The sequence below is a fragment of the Octodon degus genome, unplaced genomic scaffold, assembly GCF_000260255.1.
Source record: "Octodon degus isolate 3935 unplaced genomic scaffold, OctDeg1.0 scaffold00006, whole genome shotgun sequence".
NCBI classification, from domain to species: domain Eukaryota; kingdom Metazoa; phylum Chordata; class Mammalia; order Rodentia; family Octodontidae; genus Octodon; species Octodon degus.
In genome coordinates, this window is record NW_004524582.1 from 29,455,100 (window position 1) to 29,474,987 (window position 19,888).

At 48.7% G+C, this 19,888-nt stretch overlaps 1 protein-coding gene across 1 annotated transcript in view; it reads left to right on the top strand.

The window, feature by feature from the left end:
• Stk32b (serine/threonine kinase 32B) overlaps positions 1-19,888 on the top strand; it is a 331,961-nt gene that overhangs the window by 221,899 nt on the left and 90,174 nt on the right. The window lies entirely within an intron of this gene.

Genomic DNA, 19,888 nt, shown 5'->3' on the forward strand with positions numbered 1-19,888 from the left:
ACACTGAATAGCGACTGTTGCGCATTAGGAGATGGAAGCTCTGGAGTGATGAGTGGCGCAGGGCACGCAGATCCAGAAACTGAACTTTAAATTACTGTTGGGGGAGCTGAGACTGGTAGACACTAACAGCCCCCCCCCAGGCTTGCGGATGGACAGCAGTTTAACTGGGAGGGAGAGGACTGAAAACCAGGCTGTGGGAAGGTGAACTGGCTGAAAGCCCCTAAGAAGTTCCAAAAGCCCAGGCCTCTTGCTCTGCTCAGCATCACTACTGGCTGCCCTCTGGGCCCAGGAAAGAGACCGAAGGTTGGTCCCCAAGGAGAGTGACGGAGGGTGTCCTAGCTCAAAGGCATCGTCCCTGCTGGGCTGGATCCTGCACCAGATGCCACAAGGTCATCTAAACCTATAGAAATTGCGGATGCCGACCTCACGCCCCCAGTCCCAGCTGGGTCAGGGAAAGGCGCCGGTGGGCCTGCATCCTCCAGGAAATGTGAGCTCTTTCCCTGGGAATGCTCTGAGCCATGCCAAGGGACTGTGATGCAGCAGTTGCCCATGACAGCTTCTAGCCCCACATTTATTACCCACTGCGAGCTGGGCCAGTAGCTACCAAGGACCAAAAACATCCAGGGAGTCTAACCTCAAGGCAAAAGAGCTGGAAATAAACAGAGGTTCTGAGAACATTAAAATAACTATGATTGGTATTCTCAGAGGGAAAAGAGATTTTGCCAATATAAAATGGCACTTTTTAAATTCAGTGAGCAAACAAAACTATTAAAAGTGCAAAACCAGAAATGAAAAACTGTAAAGCTATGTTGGAAGATAAAGTTTCTATACTCTTCCATAAAACACAAGGAAAAGACAAGAAGTACAGAGAAAGATAGAAGGAAATTAAGGTCATAGTGCACAAATTTTAACAGCATCAGAAGGAAAGAAGACACAGAGGAAGAAGTCATTAATGAAGTAATTAAAGAAAATCTCCCTAACCTGAATCACAGGATCATCCAGATTGAAAATCCCTTTTCAGGGCTGAGAGGCATAGCTAGGATTGGAAGCACCGCAAGCAAGCTTCCTGTGCCATAGCTTCCAGGGAGACCCAGTGGCTGCAAAGGTAGACGGATTGGGAATGGTTGGCATGGTCAAATGCTGGAAGGTGGCACAGACCTGTTAATCGGTAGCAGGAATGTGCATTTTCAGAGCTCCTTGTCTCCAAATCCGTGCCTTCTGTACACCATCTCTCAGTCCAAGAAAAACAGGTGGACCTGCAAATGAAGAGTCAGCCAAGGAAGAGGAAGAGAAAGATCAAGAAAGCTGCAACTCCAGCGACAAAAAGACATGGCAGGTTCTGGGGGAGTGCTGAGGGGAGTCTGATGTCAGCATGTGGACTGGGTAGCATAGAAGACCCCCAGGACCCTCCCAGGAAGAGCAAGCTGGTGGGACTCTTGGGGGATCTGGCTTTCAAAGGAGACTCATTTAGTTGGCAAAGGATCTGGAGTTGAGTTAAAACGAGAAATTCCTTTGAAGACCTCAACAACAAAAATGAAGACAATTATTAATTCTAGGGAGTGAAAATATACAAGACATCATGTACCGTGCAGCTCACTGCATGGGTCGGGTCATCTCTGCATATAATACCTAATTAATTACCTGAAAACTCATCTTTCCAAGTAAGGCAGTACTCCCTGGAGAACACGGACGAGGGGATGACAGACATGTCGCCTGGAGGCTGTGGAGAAGGCTGTCTCCAGCCTTCATGATAGGAGACAACAGAGAGCCTGAAACTAAACTGTGAGAGGGAAATGAGTCTATCGTGTAGAGACATGGAAGAAACATCAAATTTATGATATGAAAGGGATATGTGGATGGATGGATGGATGGATGGATGGATGGATCGATGGATCGATGGATCGATGGATCGATGGATGGATCGATGGATGGACAGACAGATGGATAAATGGGTGGATGGATAGGTGGACAGATGGATGGATAGATGGATGGGTGGATGGATGGATGGATGGATGGAAGGATGGACAGATGGATGGATGGATGGATGGATGGATGGATGGATGGATGGACAGACGGACATGCAGATGGATGGATGGATGGATGGATGGATGGATGGATGGATGGATGGACGGACGGATGGATGGGTGGACGGACAGACAGACAGGCAGATGGATGGATGGATGGATGGATGGATGGATGGATGGATGGATGGATAGATGGATAGATGGGTAGATGGATGGGTGGATGGATGGATAGATGGATGGAAAGATGGATGGACAGACAGATGGACAAGCAGATGGATGGATGGATGGATGGATGGATGGATGGATGGATGGATGGATAGATAGATGGGTAGATGGATGGGTGGATGGATGGATAGATGGATGGAAAGATGGATGGACAGACAGACAGATGGACAAGCAGATGGATGGATGGATGGATGGATGGATGGATGGATGGATGGACTGACGGACAGATGGATGGACGGATGGATGGACAGGCAGATGGATGGATGGATGAGTGATTTCCAGAGAAAAGGCTGAATAGGAGAGCAAGCAGTAGGAATTGTCACTGTGCTGTACGTTTGCAGGACATTTGGCTCTTTGAACAGCTGCATATATACCTTAGATATGCGTAACTGCAGAAGATGTCTTAAAACAAAGGAGGAGGGCTGGGGATGTAGCTCAGTGGCACAAGTGCCTGCCTGGCAAGTGCAAGGTCCTGAGTTCAATTCTTGGTATCAAAAAATAAATGAAACACAGGAGTGGGAGTGGCCCCGTGCCAGCAGCTGTGGTAGAAAAGGGCTTGTTCAGGGTAACGCAGTGATGACGTGGGCTTTGGTCCATTCAGCAGTTTGTCCCCAGCTTTGGATAGAGTGTGGTGGCCCTGGATGGATTTGTGAGCACTGTGCTATGCCTGGGAAGTTGGGCATGGCCTGCTTCTGCTGCAGCCGGGCTCCTTGGAGGCACCAAGAGCAGCGCATTCTTTCCTGACCTGGTCTGTGTGTGTCTTTCATGAATTACCAAAGCCATTCCTGTGTGGGTGCAAGAAATGGCCCAGCCTCCCAGTTCCCTCACTCACAGCATCCTACAGACATGAGAGAGACAGGTGCCACCTCTCAGAGCAGTGCCAAGGACAGGCCAGGTGGAAAACAAAACTGTCACTTCCCAGCACAGCTACCTGCAAGCATGTCTCTAGGGCTCAGCAAAAGTTTTAAAGTCTCTCCCCAAGGCGCTTCTTTGGTGAGACTCTACCCTTAGGCTTCAGATCTACCCTAGAGAAAGAACTTTTAAATTCCCCAAGTCAACATATGTCGACGAATTCTAGGTGCCAACCAACAGGGCATCCAGTTCACTGATTGAACCTTACTTCTGCATCTCTGTGAAGCTGCATCCAGAAGAGGTCAGCCCCGCCTTGGAGATGGCCTTCCCCAGGGGGACAGAGATGGATGGATGGGTGGCGGATGGATGGGTGGGTGCCTCAGGCCACCCAGGGCCTGAGCCCGACAAACAGGGAGAAGAGGGGTGATATTGCTATGTAGTGAGCTGCGGCATCCCCTCCTCTTCTGTCCTGAGCCTGGCTGCTCCTGGTTGATGGCCTTTGGGGTCAGGCCAGTCCTTATACTATCAGCTCCTCAATTGGCTGATGTCTAGATTGCAGTGAGTTATGTCACTAGTTGTCCTGGGTCTCCATGGGATGTGCCAGACTTTACAACTAAATGAGCCAAGCCCTGAAGTAAATCTTTACATATATATTTGATCTCTTTCTCTGGAGAAGCCTGCCTACTACAGTTGAGTTATCTTACCTGAAATTATAGACCTGTGCTTTCTTCCCTCCCACATGGTACGTAAACCCCTTTGCAATGAGTGCATGTGCACGGATCTGAAATTATGCATGTGTGCATGCTCTGTGCATAGGGGTACATGGTAATTCCGCAGAGTGTTTTATGTTACCCCACCAGCTGGACTTACAGGTCTGCCCTGCACTTGTGCCCAACACTTCCCTGCCACACTACACCTCCAGATAGTGTTGGTCCTCCAACAGCCTCGGCAGTAGAAAGGCTAGGCCACAAAGCCAAGCCTGGTTGGCCTGTCGAGTTCTAGCTCCCACGCTGGTGGATGTAGGCGAGGTACTGAGCTCTGCCTATTTAATCTTTGGGACCTCACTTTCCTATTCTGCCACCTACTTGTCGAGGTACTGAGCTCCGCCTATTTAATCTTTGGGACCTCACTTTCCTATTCTGCCACCTACTTGTCGAGGTACTGAGCTCCGCCTATTTAATCTTTGGGACCTCACTTTCCTATTCTGCCACCTATTTGTCGGACTGTTGACAAAGTCCGTGAGACCAGGTTCGCCAAGGCCTCCCGGTGTCTGGCTTCAGCGAGCTGCTGCCTTCCTCTTACCTTCAGGGAGCTTGACTTTGAAACTAGCAGCTCAGTCTGTGCTCTACAGTCAGCAGCAGCGAGAAAGCTCCTTCCTTTGAGGGTGATGTTGAGAAAAGATATTTCAGGGCAAAACTTCAGGAGCTTGACGGTTTCTAAGCAGGAAAACACCACCACAGTGTCAAAAATAAAGTATTATTTTAAAAAAAAACAAAACAGTTCAATTTGCTTTCACAGAGCTGGAATTGAGTCTTATTATTTCGGCAACCATGTGGTCTGGTAGCATGTAAGCCCTGGAGAAAGATGCTAAAGAGAACTCTGCCCTGCACCTGAGCAGCTCCCTGCAAGGAGGGGGAGCCCCCACGCCAGGGCCACAGGACTGAAGCCAGTGGGCCACCCATTGCCACACTGCAGCCTGCCGGGGCTCTGGGCAGAGAGTGCAGAGGGCAGGGGCAGGGGCCTGTGGCAGAGCCCTGCCTCAGTGAGGGTAGCAGGGGCCGAGCTGTCCGGGGCTCCGTTTCCCTCCATTCATTCAGCAGTCGGTTGAAGCTCGGGAGTGATGTGGTCCAGTTTGCTGTGAGGAATTACCTTCCTGAAAGTCCTACGAGTGCCCCAAGAGGGTTCTGTACCCAGAAGGGGTTCTTCAAACTAAGAGACCAGGCCCCCTGATGGCACAAGGCACATTCCACAAAATGGATTCAGTTTATTACACTTCTGGGTATCTACACTATTGTAAAACATAGATATGTAAATATAAATTTAAATATATGCATGTGTATATATGCACATGTGGGCATATCTATGTGCATGCACCTATATAGCATATTTATAGGTGCACATGTATACATGCATACCCATATACACACACAGAATCATCTCATTGAATCCTTGCTACAATAAAATGAGCTGGGAACTGTAATGATCCTCACTTTGCAGATATTGGGCGATGTGCCCCCAGACACACTGACGGGTCACAGAACTGGCTCAAGCTGAGCCTCTCAGTGCCCAGATCCCAGCGTTCCAACCACCGAGCCACACAGTGACCCATCAATCTAATTGCAAGGAGCTGTTCCAGAAGTGCCACAGGGCTGAGTGTGCCCGCATACAGCACCATGCACCCAAGCATACACGGAACCAGCCCACGGTGTCCCACCCCTGAGAGAAGGCACTGCTCCCCGGGTGCAGTGGAGTCAGCAGCAGCATGTCTAGGGGTTCAACTTCAAACCTCAAGTTGCTGCCAGTGAGCCCTGGAATTGGAACTCAGAAGCGAAATCTGCCTTGCAGTCCTAGGCTCTCTGTTTCCCCTACTGCCTTCCCAGGCGCAAAAGGGAAAGGATCGTAACATCTTCCCCAGATGGGCTCTGTCCGGCTGCCTCATAGCTCCACAACAGAGAAGGACCCCACCTCTTCTGAGGGTGTCCCTGACCCTGCTTCACCTGAGCCTGGGTCCTGCTGTGTCCCCCTCGCCCCATGTACCTTGTCTCCTTCCTGTCTGGCAAGGCACCCCCATGTCAGGAGTGTTTTCTAGCTCGTTTATCTCCATGTCTTCAAGACATGTGGCACAGTGCCAACTCATAGGACATAACTTTCTGACTATTGGTTAAAAGAAATAACGAAGGAAAGGTTTTTCTCAAAATGAGGTGTGATTAAAAATCTGGCAATTTAAAACACCTATTCCAGGAAAAGACATATTATTATGAAGACCCCTCAGAATAGCTTTCTGCTCATCTTGACTCTGAGGAAGAGCCGGAAGTCGTGCTGCGGCAGATTCGGTGAGGAGCAGCACGTGAGTGCTGTCATTTGACAGAGGTTGCCATTAATTGTTTGAATTGATTCAGATTTTGAGGCAACTGTAAGGAAGCTCATCATGATAGCAGACTTCCAGAAGGGCTTCAGAAAGTAGACGCGGTGATGGGGAAGGGAGGTGTGCTGGAAGTGCAGAGAAGTATGTTGAGGGAGTAACAGGCAGTGTACCTTTTACTGCAGTATGTTTCTTTTTACTCAGACCTACAGCACATTTTTTGAACTGGGCCTTGTGCTTAAAAATCAAGTACGCATTCAAAAAGTCAATATCCGCAAGTTGTAACCTTTCTGTCAAGGTATTCCTTGATAGCAGGGGAGCTGCTCTGAAAAGTTGGTGGTAGGACCCATGTCCTGAGCAAGAAATCCACCCAAAGTCTTAGTTGGTGTTAAAAACTTTCCTCAGGTGTTGCGTACCACTCCTTATGTCAACATGATTCTTGTAGCATGTAAACTAATACTTGAAAAAAAAAAATTGACAAAACACAGGTGACAAAGGTGGCCCCACATCCTGGTGGATGGGCAGGCATCTGTCCACACAGGTGTAGGATCTGACAGAAACAGAACCCACACCTCACTGAAGGTCAGGGCCCGTGTGATTCTCTCTTCCCTCTGGCCTTTAAAATCCAACCCAGAACCAGAGAGATTGCTCAGCGGCATAAGCAAGCACAAGGTCCCGAGTTTGATCCCTGGCACTGAAAAAAAAAAAAAAAATCCAACCCAGAATCCCATAAATATGAGGTAGCCTCTTGCGCATTATCATAAACAAGCCACTTATTAGGAATCAAAGTTGACCTAGACAATATTTTTCGTAAAACTTTTCACCAGTGAGCTTGTCCAGGTCTAATCATGGTCATGGTCCATTAGATGAACAGCTGCAGCCCATCAGGAATTCTTATACCTAGAAGCTGTCTGTTACCCAAGCTTTTGAGAAGGAAACATTACATGATTCACTCTTGTAGAATAGTGAGTTGTTTTTGTTTGTGTATGTAGATAAAATATATTCTAAGTTTCACCATTCAACCTCTTCTATTCTTGAAGCTCTTGGCTTGGCCAGGCAAGTGGTGGTGTACTCTGTGAGGAAACGTGACTGCTGTGTGTCAGGCAGGGGCTATTGTGTGTGTCTATGAACCACTGCCTCGTGGTTCTGTCCACTGAATCTTGCAAAGATGAATTATCTTGACTTTCAATAACCTTGCAAACTTTCCTTAGTGCCTCTCCAGAGTGCACTCACAGAACGAGGCTGGGCTGTGGTTGTTCACCATTCACACCTTAGTGGGAAGTCAGCTGTGCCCAAGTAGCTACATAAGGTCAGGCTCCAGTCCTGCATCCAGCTAGAAAATGCCCATGCAAGTCAGAGAATGGAAGAGTCAGACCCCCACCCCCACCCCCAGCCTGCAGGGGCAGTGGCTGCAGCTGAGCCTTGGGCACCGTTCTGCTCTCTCTGGGCCCCACTCACGTCCCTCTCAGTGAGCCATGGAGCTCGCAAACACAGAAACATCTCTCCTCTAGTCCTCATAGCAGTGGGACACAGGGAATGAGATTTTGAAGAGGGAAAACTCCAACTCCCTTACCAAGGGCAGAAGGCACTGGGCAGCCCTGTGGGGTCAGGGCCAGGCCTGGCCACGGTCACTGCGGGCCCGGGCTGGGAGCTCTCACCTCATGTTCCTGCCCAGAGGCCCGGGGCCCGGCCACTGCAGCTCCACACTTGCTGCTGCTACTCTGATACCAAGGGGAGCCATCTCCTGGCTCAGCGGCTGGGGCTGAGTGCGAGGACACAGGGAGAGGGCTGGGCACCCTGGGAAGTGCTCTCTGACTGCAGCTCTTGGAGTTGGCAGCGCTCCAGAGCTCAATGATGAGAGCCAGGGTTTGGCTGAGAACCGCCTGGCTGCCTCGGCTCGAGCTCTGCCGCATTATCCACTCTCTCTGAGGCACTGGTTTATGTTCTGTAGAAAAAAGTACCACCTATGGTGGGTAGGAAACCCCCCTGAAAGATACCTGCATCTTAAGGCCCAGCGCTCACGAAGCTGTTCCTGAATGGCAAAAGGAAATTAAGGCACAGATGGACCGACAGCGCTCCTGCGCTGCCCCTGGGATGGGCGAGTCCCCTGGATCATCTAGGCCTATCTAGCCATGTTAGTTCACTCCTGCTGCCTGAGGCTGGATGCTCCATAAAAGAAAGAGGTACATTTAGCTGGCGCCACAGGGAGAGAGTGTGCTGGACGGGGGCCCAACCACAGGGGGGACCAGGAGCCAGGGACGGGGGTGGGGGCCCGGAGGGCTGAGTGAATTCTTTTAGCCACACTCTGCCAGGCTCTACCTGTTACAGTCCCCCTACTCTACCTAGCAGTGCTGGAGACCAAACTTGCGACACTTTGAGCCCTGGGGAGACGCCAGACAGAGCACCAAGGCTGTTGTTTAAAAACAAAGTTTCTAAAAGTGAAAGAGAAAGACAAGACAGGGAGATGAAGTAGTACACAGTGAGAAGAATGCAATTCTACTATTGCTGGTTGGCCACAGGGAAAGAGGCCAGGGGCCAAGTCACGCCGATGCTTCTAGAACCTAGAGAAATGAAGCAAACAGATTCTCCCGGGATTCCCCAGAAGGAACCCAGCCCTCCTGCCACCTTGACATTCTACGTGGAACTTCTGACCTCCAGAACTGTAAAACAGTATTTCCTTAAGGCACAAAGGTTTTGGTTATTTGACACCAAGCAGCAGGAGGAGGCCAATACTGTCTTACCGGGAAATTGAGAAAACAAACAGAATAATGTGCACTGTACACTCAAGGTTAGGACCTAGCAGCGCTGAGCCTCTGCCGCGGTGGGTACTGCTGTTACTCCATGTGGGGACTTGGCCATAGCCTGCCTCCTGCCCAGCTCCACAGCCCAGCCTCTGTGACACCCTCGTGTCACTCGCCTGCAGCTCCAAGCAGCACACTCCCTCAGCTCCTTGCATGCCTCCAGGCCCCTGCTGTTTTCCACCATCATCTCTCTGTACATCTTCTAATTTACCCCACCTACCTGACTAAGCTTTTCTCACGGGCTGCACTCACAGTGAGATTCTGAAGTCATTGGGTCAGGGCAGAACTTCTTAACCTCCACACTACTGATGTGTAGATATTTCTTTGTTGGAGCTATAGGGCCATCCTAAATTCCTACTGTACTTTCCCTCTTACCCCCAAGTTGTGACATTCAAAAATTGTCTCCTATCATTGTCAGATATGTGCTGGAGCACAGCATGGCCCTTGGTGCAGAACGACTGGACTAGGGGTATATTGTCCCTGAGTCCTGCCCCAAACCACAGCAGCGCAGCCTCATTGCTTCCTGGAGGAACACAACCCAACAGAAAATGTTTTGTGCTTAGCTGGACTTGTGCCCCACGCCTCAGACAAAGTTGTCTACAATCAGAGCTAGATGGCATGGAGTCCCAGCCCTCCAGAGAGTTGGGGCTGAATGCTTTCATGGGGGAGGAAGGGTGTGCAACCCCCACCCAGGGGTGCTGGGAGGAAGACAGGGCAGGGAGATGCCCAGTGACAGGTGGTAAGAAGGGTTGGCCTTGGACGTGCTGCGTAGAGGCACGCCTGAGCCCACCAGGGCAGACTGGGTCTTGGACAGGGCTGCAGTGAGGGAGAAGACAGAACTGTAAGGAGGCGGCTTTGTCACTGATGACCAGGGAAGGGGCAGAGAGACCCACACCTCTGCATTCACTTTGCAAGCACAGGGACCAGCCCACAAGAGAATGAGGCCTGCGCCATAACCTAGACCTTGACCTCTGAGAGCAGAAGATGGAGGAGAGGAGAGGCACGGCAAGGCGCCAGTGCTAAATACTGCATTAGTTTCCTGTGTCTTTGCCACAGATGACTGAGTCTTGCTGCCCAAAAGCAGCAGAAATACATCCTCTTGCAATTTTGGAGGGCAGAAGTCCAAAATTGAGGTGTTGGCAGAGCCGCATTGCCTGAGGTCTTGGGTGAGGATCCTTCCCTACCAGTTCCATGACTGTGGCTTTGTGAAGACCTCCCCTCCTCCAACTGCTCCTAGAAGGGGTGGTTGGCAGCCTCTTTTGAGCACCCACCTGGGCTCCTTTCCTTCCTTAATGAAGGTTTTCCTCCCTGCTCCCCAGGACAGAGATTGAGGAACTGTGAGCTCCAAACATCTTTCAGGATGACCCTAATTTCCTGGTTCTTAACACAGGTCTTGGACCATAGTAGCTGTCCAGTGGATGTGCAAGCCTTCAGGGAATGATTAAGGCCCAAGAGATTAGAAAGATGTGCCCAGTCAGTGAGTTCTTTCTGCCCTGGCAGGTCCTGAAGTCAACCAAACCTCAGGGTCATATCAGGCCCATCAAAATGTATTTAATAGGCACTTGCTCTGTGCGAAACAATGAAACATAAACCACGGTGCACACCTAGCTGCATCGGCCTTTCTCCATAAGCATACACCGAGCACTGCAGGGCCTCAGCCTCTTGGGTCCAGGTGGCCCAGTGAGACAAATGTGGTCACAGTACCAGGTCGTCCAGGAAGGGCTGGGTCAGAGATTGCCAACAGTGCTGTGGAGTAACGAGCAGCAAGAGCAACGATGAACTGCCCAAGGGCCAAGCAGATGTTCAGAAGACGTAGCCTTGGGGAGTGCATCCTTGCATCAAGCAGGAAAACACCCCCTGGGCAGCCTGGGTGTGTCCTCACCAGTGCAAGTAGAAATTGTTGCAGCCCTTTGGAAAGCTATCTGACAATAAGCACCAAGTGCTTTTTTTTTTTTTTTTTACCGGGAATTGAACTCAGGCCCTTGCGCTTGCCGGGGAAGTGCTTATTCCACTGAGCCATTTCCCCGGCCCCTGCTTTTTAACATGCTTTGACCTACTAATTTTACTTATGGGGATATCCCTTCAACTCCAGTCTGGCTTGCGTAAAAGTTTTAAGCATCAAGACATTTAATGCAGCATTACTCGTGAAGGCTAATTATTTTGAAAGAAGCAGAAGCAGAGCGATGGCTCAGTAGACGCTGTATGACCTTGTAAGGCACGGGGAAGCCACACTACACCCATACATAGTGCTTAACATGGAAACCCAGCAATAGTGAAAATGGTTTTATTTTTATAATCTTGAGAGAAAATTATAGCTTCTGAAATCATATGACTATGTAAAGAAATGTGTGCTTGTTAAACAGAAAGCACTAGGAAGTAATTTCCTAGCGAATTAGGGTCAAAGGGAGATTCCACACAATTTCCTCCTTATTTTTCTATTTTGAAATTTTAATGAGTATATCAGCTCTCAAATGAAGAAAAGCGAAGGGTAATTAGCTTTCTCCCTGAAGGCACAATCTTTTCCTGGGCCCACCTGGTTGGGAGCCTAGTCCTGCCTGGAAGCCAGCAATGGGAAGGCCCAGAAAGTTAACCTCTTCCTGCTTTTCCTTTTCATCTTTGAAATGGACTCAGATGAGAATGAAGTAAGTGGGTCTACGGACAACATACAGAAAAGTATTGCCTATCACCTGCTGAGCCCTTAAGATAGTAGTGAAAAAAAATAACAAAAATATAAAATAAAATGAATATAACTTGCTTTTATGCCCTGGGTAATTCCCCAACCTCTCTCTTTCTCCAATGAACCAAAAATAAACTGCCAATTCCCACCTAGTTCAAGTGCTGCTCTAGCAGTTCTTCTTAATTACCTTCTGGTTCTGGGATCCTACCAACTTTCATATCAAAGAAATATTCACATAAGAATATTGAAGGCATGCCAGAGTGTCATTTAGGATGGAAATTCCAATTTGGTTTCAGGAGTAGCTTCATTGATCTGAGGCGGAGAGCTTCAGTCTGCCTTCCATTACAGGCTGCCACTCTGAGGATTTTGAGTTTGGTGACAATAGAAGCCTAAGACACAAGAGAGGTGATTTATTCCTCAAAAGGATTGTTCCCTCTCCTGAGTACAAATTGTACCCACAGTTGGGTAGGGTGCTTATGTTCGATAATAAATTCTGGAAATAGAGACCCAGGTCTCAGCTTAATGTCAAACGTATCAGAATAAAATCTGGGAGCAGAATATGAAAGGAGAAAAATCTCAGAAGAGAGCCAATCAATTATAGGCTGTTGTACAGAAGAGGCTCAGAAGCGAGACAAAGAATGCAGCGTCAGGAACTCATGTCAGCATTTTTGGAAGTCTTGGCATTCAATAAACATGCTCAGATTTCTAAAGTTTTACTCCCACATCTTCCTACAGCTCTGAGCTCCTTCCCCGAGTGGAATCTTATACTATTCCACCCAGTCATTTGATATGCAGTTGTGGGGAATTTCAAAGCTTGCACATTAAGGACAGAGACAGAAAAAAAAAAAAAAGCAAGGAAACACAACCTGTATATTTGAGAAGATTCAATCCTAACAGAAGAATCGCACTGGTTATTATAAGGGACAGTTACCAAATTTTTATCATCATGGATCATAGCACACACATGCGCACGCACGCGTGCGCACACACACACACATGGAGGAGGAGGAGGAGGAGGAGGAGGAAGAGGAGGAGAAAGACGAACTGAAGGGGAGAAAAGAATTATAGAATCATAAGAGAGATGGGTAAGGCCGAAGGGCTCTGAGATCTAAGAACTCCAAGAGGAGACGCATGCAGTACGCTCTGTGCTTTGCCCAGGCTCAGGCAGGAGGCGAACTTTGAAGTCTGAATAGCACTGTGACAAGCACGGATGGTGAGGGACGTTTTCAGAAGGAGCAACTGACACGAAGCGGGGCTTGCAGATTCACATGCGCTTACTTCAGGCCACCCTGGGTAGGACCATGAGGGTGAGTCACTACGTGTGGGCTTTCCCTTGAAACAGTTGCCACAATACTTATTGAAATAATTCCTTAGAGTCAGTTGGGGACTGAAGTGAGAAAGATGTGTATATTTTCCATATTTACACATTGACATTTTGTAATAGGGAATTTCACATTATCTCCTTTGTGCAGGACCTGGTTTTCTGGGAAGAGCTCAACTGTTCACCCATTCACCTGTTCATCCATCCACCCACCCACCCATCCATCCATCTATCCATCCTTCCACTCATTCACTCATCCATCTGTCCATCCATCCATCCACTCATCCATCTATCCATCAATCCATCCATCCATCCATCTATCCATCCATCCACCCATCCATTCATCCATCCATCCTTCCATCCATCCATCCATCCTTCCACTCATCCACTCATCCAACCATCCATCCATCCATCCATCCATCCATCCATCTATCCATCCATCCATCCATCCATCCATCCATCCATTTGGCCTTTCATCCACCCCTCAACCCACTCATCTATCCACTCATCCATCCATCCATCCAGTTCTCCATCCACTACTCATCCATCCATTCATACATCCACCTGTATTTCCACTCATCTGTCCATCTAACCACTAATCGATACATCCATCCACCTGGCCATCTACTCAGTAGTGACTTGACAGGAACCTGCATCATGCCAGGTTACAGATCACGGAAGACTGATCTGAAGTCTGCTTTCTTATTGCACACACTTTCAAGGGGAGAAACGGATGACAAACACCCAAAAGTGTGTCAGGTGGTGACAAGGGCTGTGAAATGTTACAGTAACATAGACAAGACCAGGGGAGAGGATCTGAAAAAGAGGCGGTGAGCAAAGAGCAGAGGATGCGAGTGGTGAGGTGTGGCCTACAGATGATGTTTCTACATAGAAATGTGGTGGTTCTGTGAAGAGAATGTGCTCAGCATTTCCTGGGAACAGCATAGGGGTCAGAGTGCCTGGAGCAGCTTGGACAGCAGGCGAGCAGGAGGAGGATAGGCTGGCGGGAAGGTGAGACCAATGGCAACAGGGATCTAGCGCCTTTGGTTTTACCCTGAGGGAGTGGAAAGCTATTGCCAGGTTTCTGGCTGAGGGATGACACAACTTGATCTATGCCTTGCACAGAGTGGCACGCTGGCTGCTGCTTATAGGCTTGTTCTGGAGGCCGAGTGGAAGGCGAGCTGTAGGCAGAAGGAGAAGCCTTCCCCTGCACAGGAAGAAGACAAAGAGGAGCCTGCTGGTGACCCCTGGGAAACATATGTCCATCCCTCTTTGGGCCAAACCAACCATGGTTCAATAACCTGGAAAGACTCAAAGGCCACAGACTCCACTGTGAGACTGTCAGATCCAATATCACATTCAAGGGTGGCAGAACTGAGGAAGAACTGTGCTGATCTTCAAAGTACTCTGTACCCAATGAAGACATGCTCATGGGTGACACCAGTAAAGAGGACACCCCCAGGTATTTCAAGAGAGAACGCCTGGTGTCTGGGTAACATCACTGTGGTCCAGACCTGGAGAGGGCTTTGGGGGAAGTGAGGTAGACTACTAGGCAGGTAGGACGTGTGCTCTGCTTGATGGCTGGTTTTTGTGATCACTCACAGTAGTGTGGGTTGGGGCCAATACAGATGCAGGAGGCACAGGACAACTTTGCGGGGAGAGTCCTTGAGGTGACTTCATACATGGGTAGAGAATGAAGCTGGGAAGTGGAACCAGAGTATTTCTTTGTAATTGTGATAAAATACACATAAACTGAAACGTGCCATCTGAACTACTTTGCATCCACAGTAGCAGTGCTAAGCACACTCACAGTGTTGCGCCACCGCTAACCAGACCTCTTGTCGTTTTGCACCACACAGCAACTCCCTGTTGCCTTCACCACCCAGCTCCTGGCAGCCACCAGTCTCCTTCTGGTTCTGACCTTCACTGTGCCTTCACACAAGTCAGTCCTTCATTGTCTGTTATTTTGTGACCATCTTGTCTCACTTAATGTAGTGTCCTCAAGGTGCATCTACGTGGTAGCACGGATCAGAATTCCCTTCTTCATAAGACTGAATAATGTTCCTCTGTGTACACCATGTCTGTTTATGCAGTCATGTGATGATAATGGACAGCGGGGTTGTTTTCCACATGCGACTACCATGAATAATGCTGCGGCGGTCCTAAGTGTACAGAGTGAAGGTCTCGCTTTCAATTATGTAGACATATACTCACTCAGAAATGAAGTTGTTGGCTCACACAGTAATTTCATTTTTAAGTTGTTGAGTAACAATCTGGTCTAGAAGCTTATGGTGCAGATCTTTGGTTGCTGGATTAAAGAATTTGGGGTTTATTTTGTAGAACATAGGACATGATTCTGGAAGGAGGGACATCTAGCAGCTGCCCACAGCAGGTAACACAATGAACGAGGTTTAGACCAGGATACTGAAATAGAAGAGGGCTCCAAATGTTAATGCTTTCTGATTCCTACCTAAAAAGAAAAACTGAGGTCATCTCATCACTGGGAGGATGCTAGCCATTAGATTTAATCTTCAGTACCCACACTAACTAGGATTGCCTGCTTTTTACTACCATCAAAGGAACTTAGAAATTGTAAATGTTTTTATGTGGAAGCAAGATTTCTCTCTGCACACATAAACAAGTTATTTTTTAAAATATATGAGGAAGTTCCCCACCATCAAGATGCATAGATCATTGGTTTTCTTTAAGGGATAAAAATAGTATCTGGTGCCGGGAACTCTCCTCAGTGCTGAAAGTAGAAATTGTACTCATGTCTCTTGACGTGAGATTGGAATCGCAGATGTGAAGGCACACGCATATCATAGACCACCAGCTTAGCTCCAGACGCTGAAGGAATAAATTTCAGCCCTTAGAGGTTCATGATCTATTTGCACATTGGCAGGGACTGTCAGGAATTATTCTCCAAATCTTCCTCTCTCCCATTCCCATACCCACTAAAGGCTAAATTCCTCCTGGCTTGCCTCTCTGCCTCCATCCATCACCACCTCTCACCTGGGATAATCCATTGGCTTCCGAATGAGCCAGAACATGGCAGAAACAGAAACTGACCCAGGCTTTCACGCAGAGAGAGCTCTGCACAGGGAGCTGGTGACAGGAACGTGTTTCTTCCACACTGAGGAGTAAACAGAAGCAGGTGGACCAACCCAGAGGTTGGCAGTGCCGGGAAGCTCTGCATGCTCCAGAGCTGAGGGTTTCTGGGGTAAGAAGTAGGGGCCGGTCATTGAGCCCCAGGGCCACATCCCTGCAGTGGAACCAGGAGTCTAGAGGACCTACTTACAGACCTGGACCACCGTGGATGTTCCTCACCACGGCATTGGGCTGTATGACAAAATATGGAAAAGCAACACTGGAGAAGATGTAGCCCACTCAAGGCATCACCCAAGCAAGGGGCATGTGTCCTGGTGTCCCCCAACTCCCACCCTTCAGTCTTCCATCTGCAAACCCTCCTGTACCCAAGAAGAGCTGCTGAAAAATGTCCTGCTCTGTAATATAAGAAAAGGGAAGAGGCAGATCTGATCGCAGGCAGGCATGACCGCTACACCCTTCTCGGTGCCCTGGTTATACTCTGGACTTCTGTCCTTCCAACTTGCACACAGTCTGGAATTGGCCTAAAACACTGCTGTTATTGTGCCCTCTCTGACCTCAGAGGTGAGCACATGGGGCACCTTGGCACTTTGTCCTCTCTGCCGCAAAGTCTCAGGTCCATTTCCCCTGGCCTGGTGACCACATCCCTGTTGTCTTCAGTTACTGCGTTTCACCACGTCCTGATGCCTGGGGCCAGCAGAGCCTGGCAGGGCTGCAGAGTCCCACGAAAAACCACGTACCTGCCACATGAACACAGCCTTCATATGCATGGTTTTGGTGGGCTGAATGTTAAAGGATACTGCACTGCTGCAACTCATCTTTAGCTTGGTCGGTGTTTATGATGTAATTTGCTCTACAGATGAAATAAGTGGAAGTCCAGAGCTGTGATCCGGCAAGGGCACGGGGCTGCCCAGCACTTTGCCTTCCCTTTCCTCCGTGTGTGACTCAGTATCCAGGCACTTAGTGACAGATCTCCAGATTTGTACCTTTGAGGCAGACTCTGGCTCGGTGCTCAGTCCAAGCCTTGGCTCAGTTGTTAAGCCTGGTGTTACTTCTTTCAGAAATTGTAAGGATTGCCAAAGATGGAAACTTTGGAGCTAAACAAAATAACTTCCAAGACAAACCTATGAAGAAGGAAATAAGCCAGAGCACAGCGGGTCTCACCAGCCAAAGAATTAGGAGTGGAAAGGGGCATCTGCGAGCCTCCCGTTTGTGGCAGTGCCTCTGTTTCCTTTATTAATCGATATACTGGGTAATTGTGACACATGCTTTGTTACCTGTGGGGACTCCGCTTTGTGAGAATGTTTTTCTGAAGTGTTCTCCCCATTACTCAATATAGAGGACTTCAATTTCCATTGTGTGTTAAATAAATTAGACAGTTACTTGGGAGAAAAACTGACTGCTGTATTCAGATGAAGTTATCAGCTTCAAAATATGCATCCTTCTCTCTCCACCGCCATGACATTAGTTGAGGCCATCAACATGGATGTGACATAATGAATGACACAGTTGGACGCCTCCACACGATCGCTTTCCTGAAACAAAATTGAACTCTGTCGCTTTGCTCCTTTAGATGTCATTTGCTGTCTGCTTTCTCCAGAACGGCCTGGATGCCGGAGCCTTGTTCCAAGCCCCTCATGATTTTGTTCTTTGTTTCTATTTTGGCCCCATCATCTGTTGAAGCCGCTAGATGTATCCATTGGCTGCAGTTACTTGATGAATTCAGAATCACAGAAACCTACTTCCAACCAGATTAAAGAAAAAGAGTTATATTTAAAAATTTAGAAATTCGGCATGGCTGCTATTTGGTGGAGGGGGCGTTCCCTTGTGTGTCTCCAGATCTCTGCTAGCTTTGTTATTGCAAAATAACTTTTTTCTGGTGGGTCAGCAACAAGGCTGCCAGGGCCTCCTCGTGGCCATGGACCCCACTGAGCCACCACAGAGGGGTTCTTTTCTTTCGCCAGAGAAGCTTCTGATTCATGCTCCTTGAGCCATGACTGTTCCAGAAAAAGTTCAGACCAGCTCTGAGTCACATGATTAATTATGAATTAATTACTGTAATCAGGGGAATTTTCTAATTTAGACAGCTTAACCATATCTCTACACCTCCAGTGGTCTGATGTCCCCAGGTAACTACCCCCAGGACCATACTAAGAGGAAGGGTTTTCCCCAGAGGAACTGAAAAAAGAGGGCAGGAAACCCTGCTGAGGTGGAAAAGCACACGACTGCAGTCCATCACCCAGACGTATACTTTGGACCTCCTGTGTTTCCTGAGGGCCCTACTTCTATAGACTCATTCTGGAAAATAAACCAGAGGCTCTCCCAACTTCCCCTGAATAGTGTCATCTCTCCCCTTTCTGTGTTCGCACCAACCCTATGCCTACTTCTGTGGGAGAAATGTCTTCCTCACCTTGCCCTCCAGCCCCTGTGCTCACTCGTGTGAATTCTTATGCCCCTGTGCTCTTTGGCCTGGTACATACGTGCTTCTAGATGTTTCCACAACCAATGAGTGGCTTGTGTAGCAAGAGGCACTGGGTGAAACCCAAAGTACAGCCTATTTTCATTCTTGTTTTCAAATTCCTTCATTGTTCTCACCATTCATCCCAGTTACCTACAACCTTAAGAGGCTACACACCAGGGAACACCCTTGCCAGGTGAGGACACTGGATCCTGGGCTGAAGAAACAGCATTCATGTTTGAAAACCTTGAACTCCATGGACTGCCTGAAAATATAGAGAATTTGGCCCAGGGCAGCAGCAGGTGGCATTTTGAACATCTCAGAACCCATTTCCACGCGGAGCCTTGCAAAGCTGATGGAGCTCATCTTGCGCGTGGATGTTACTCATTTTTCCAGAAGACTGAGCCGTGAGTCACCGAGAAGAGGAAGTCTCATGGATCATGGCGTGCACATGCATGTCTGCACGCCGCAAAGGTGTGCGGTGGAAAACCAGGGTGCTGAGGGTGGATGAGCATCAGAGTGCTCAAGGGTGGCATCAGAAAGATGTAATTTAGAGCTTGTGACTCAGCTCTGCCCACTCATCGATGTTCACAGATGTCCCTGAAGAGCTGACGGGTGACCTGAAGTTGTAGATTCTGGAAGCGTCTTCCTGCCAACTTCTAGTTTCTGGAAGAGGCGTGCACACCCTCTGGCCCCTTCCAAGGAGTCTGGGGGGCCTAGACATGGCAAGGAGGGTGCAGTCCAAGAGCAAGGGGTCCCACTGCACAGTTCACATCTTGTCCGACTCTGCAGGCTGAGAAAGTGTCCTCCATTCCTTGGACCCTGGCCCAGCCCTGCCCCAGGTGACAAGAGCCTCAGAGTCGCTGTGAGGTCCAGGGAGAGAAGATACCCAAGTGCGCCAAATGGGGGTGTCCATCACAGCTGGGGCCGCTCGTACATTCTCCTCTCCGCTCAGCATCCTGAAGGAAGACAGACTAAACAGAGGAAGACAGACTAAAACAGAGCGAAGCTGAGCTCAGAGCCTGGCTTGGTCAACTTATTAATGTCTTGGGCCCTCATTTTCGTCATCTTCAAGATGAGGTGACAGCACCAGTGATGAAATGACCTGTCAGAAGACACTTGCGGGCCTAGAGGTCCCAGAGGAACATGCATGAGAATGAAAAATGTGTCCTGCATGCCCACGGGGACAAGAGGAGGCATGAGCAGCCCTGTCACCTGACATGGGCGATAACTGGAGTGACACTTGATGCATCTGACTTCCTGGTGGCCTCTAATATTTTGTACTGAATAGAAGTCGTTGGCATCTTACATAAGTGAACTGAACTCCTGAGTGTGACCCTGTC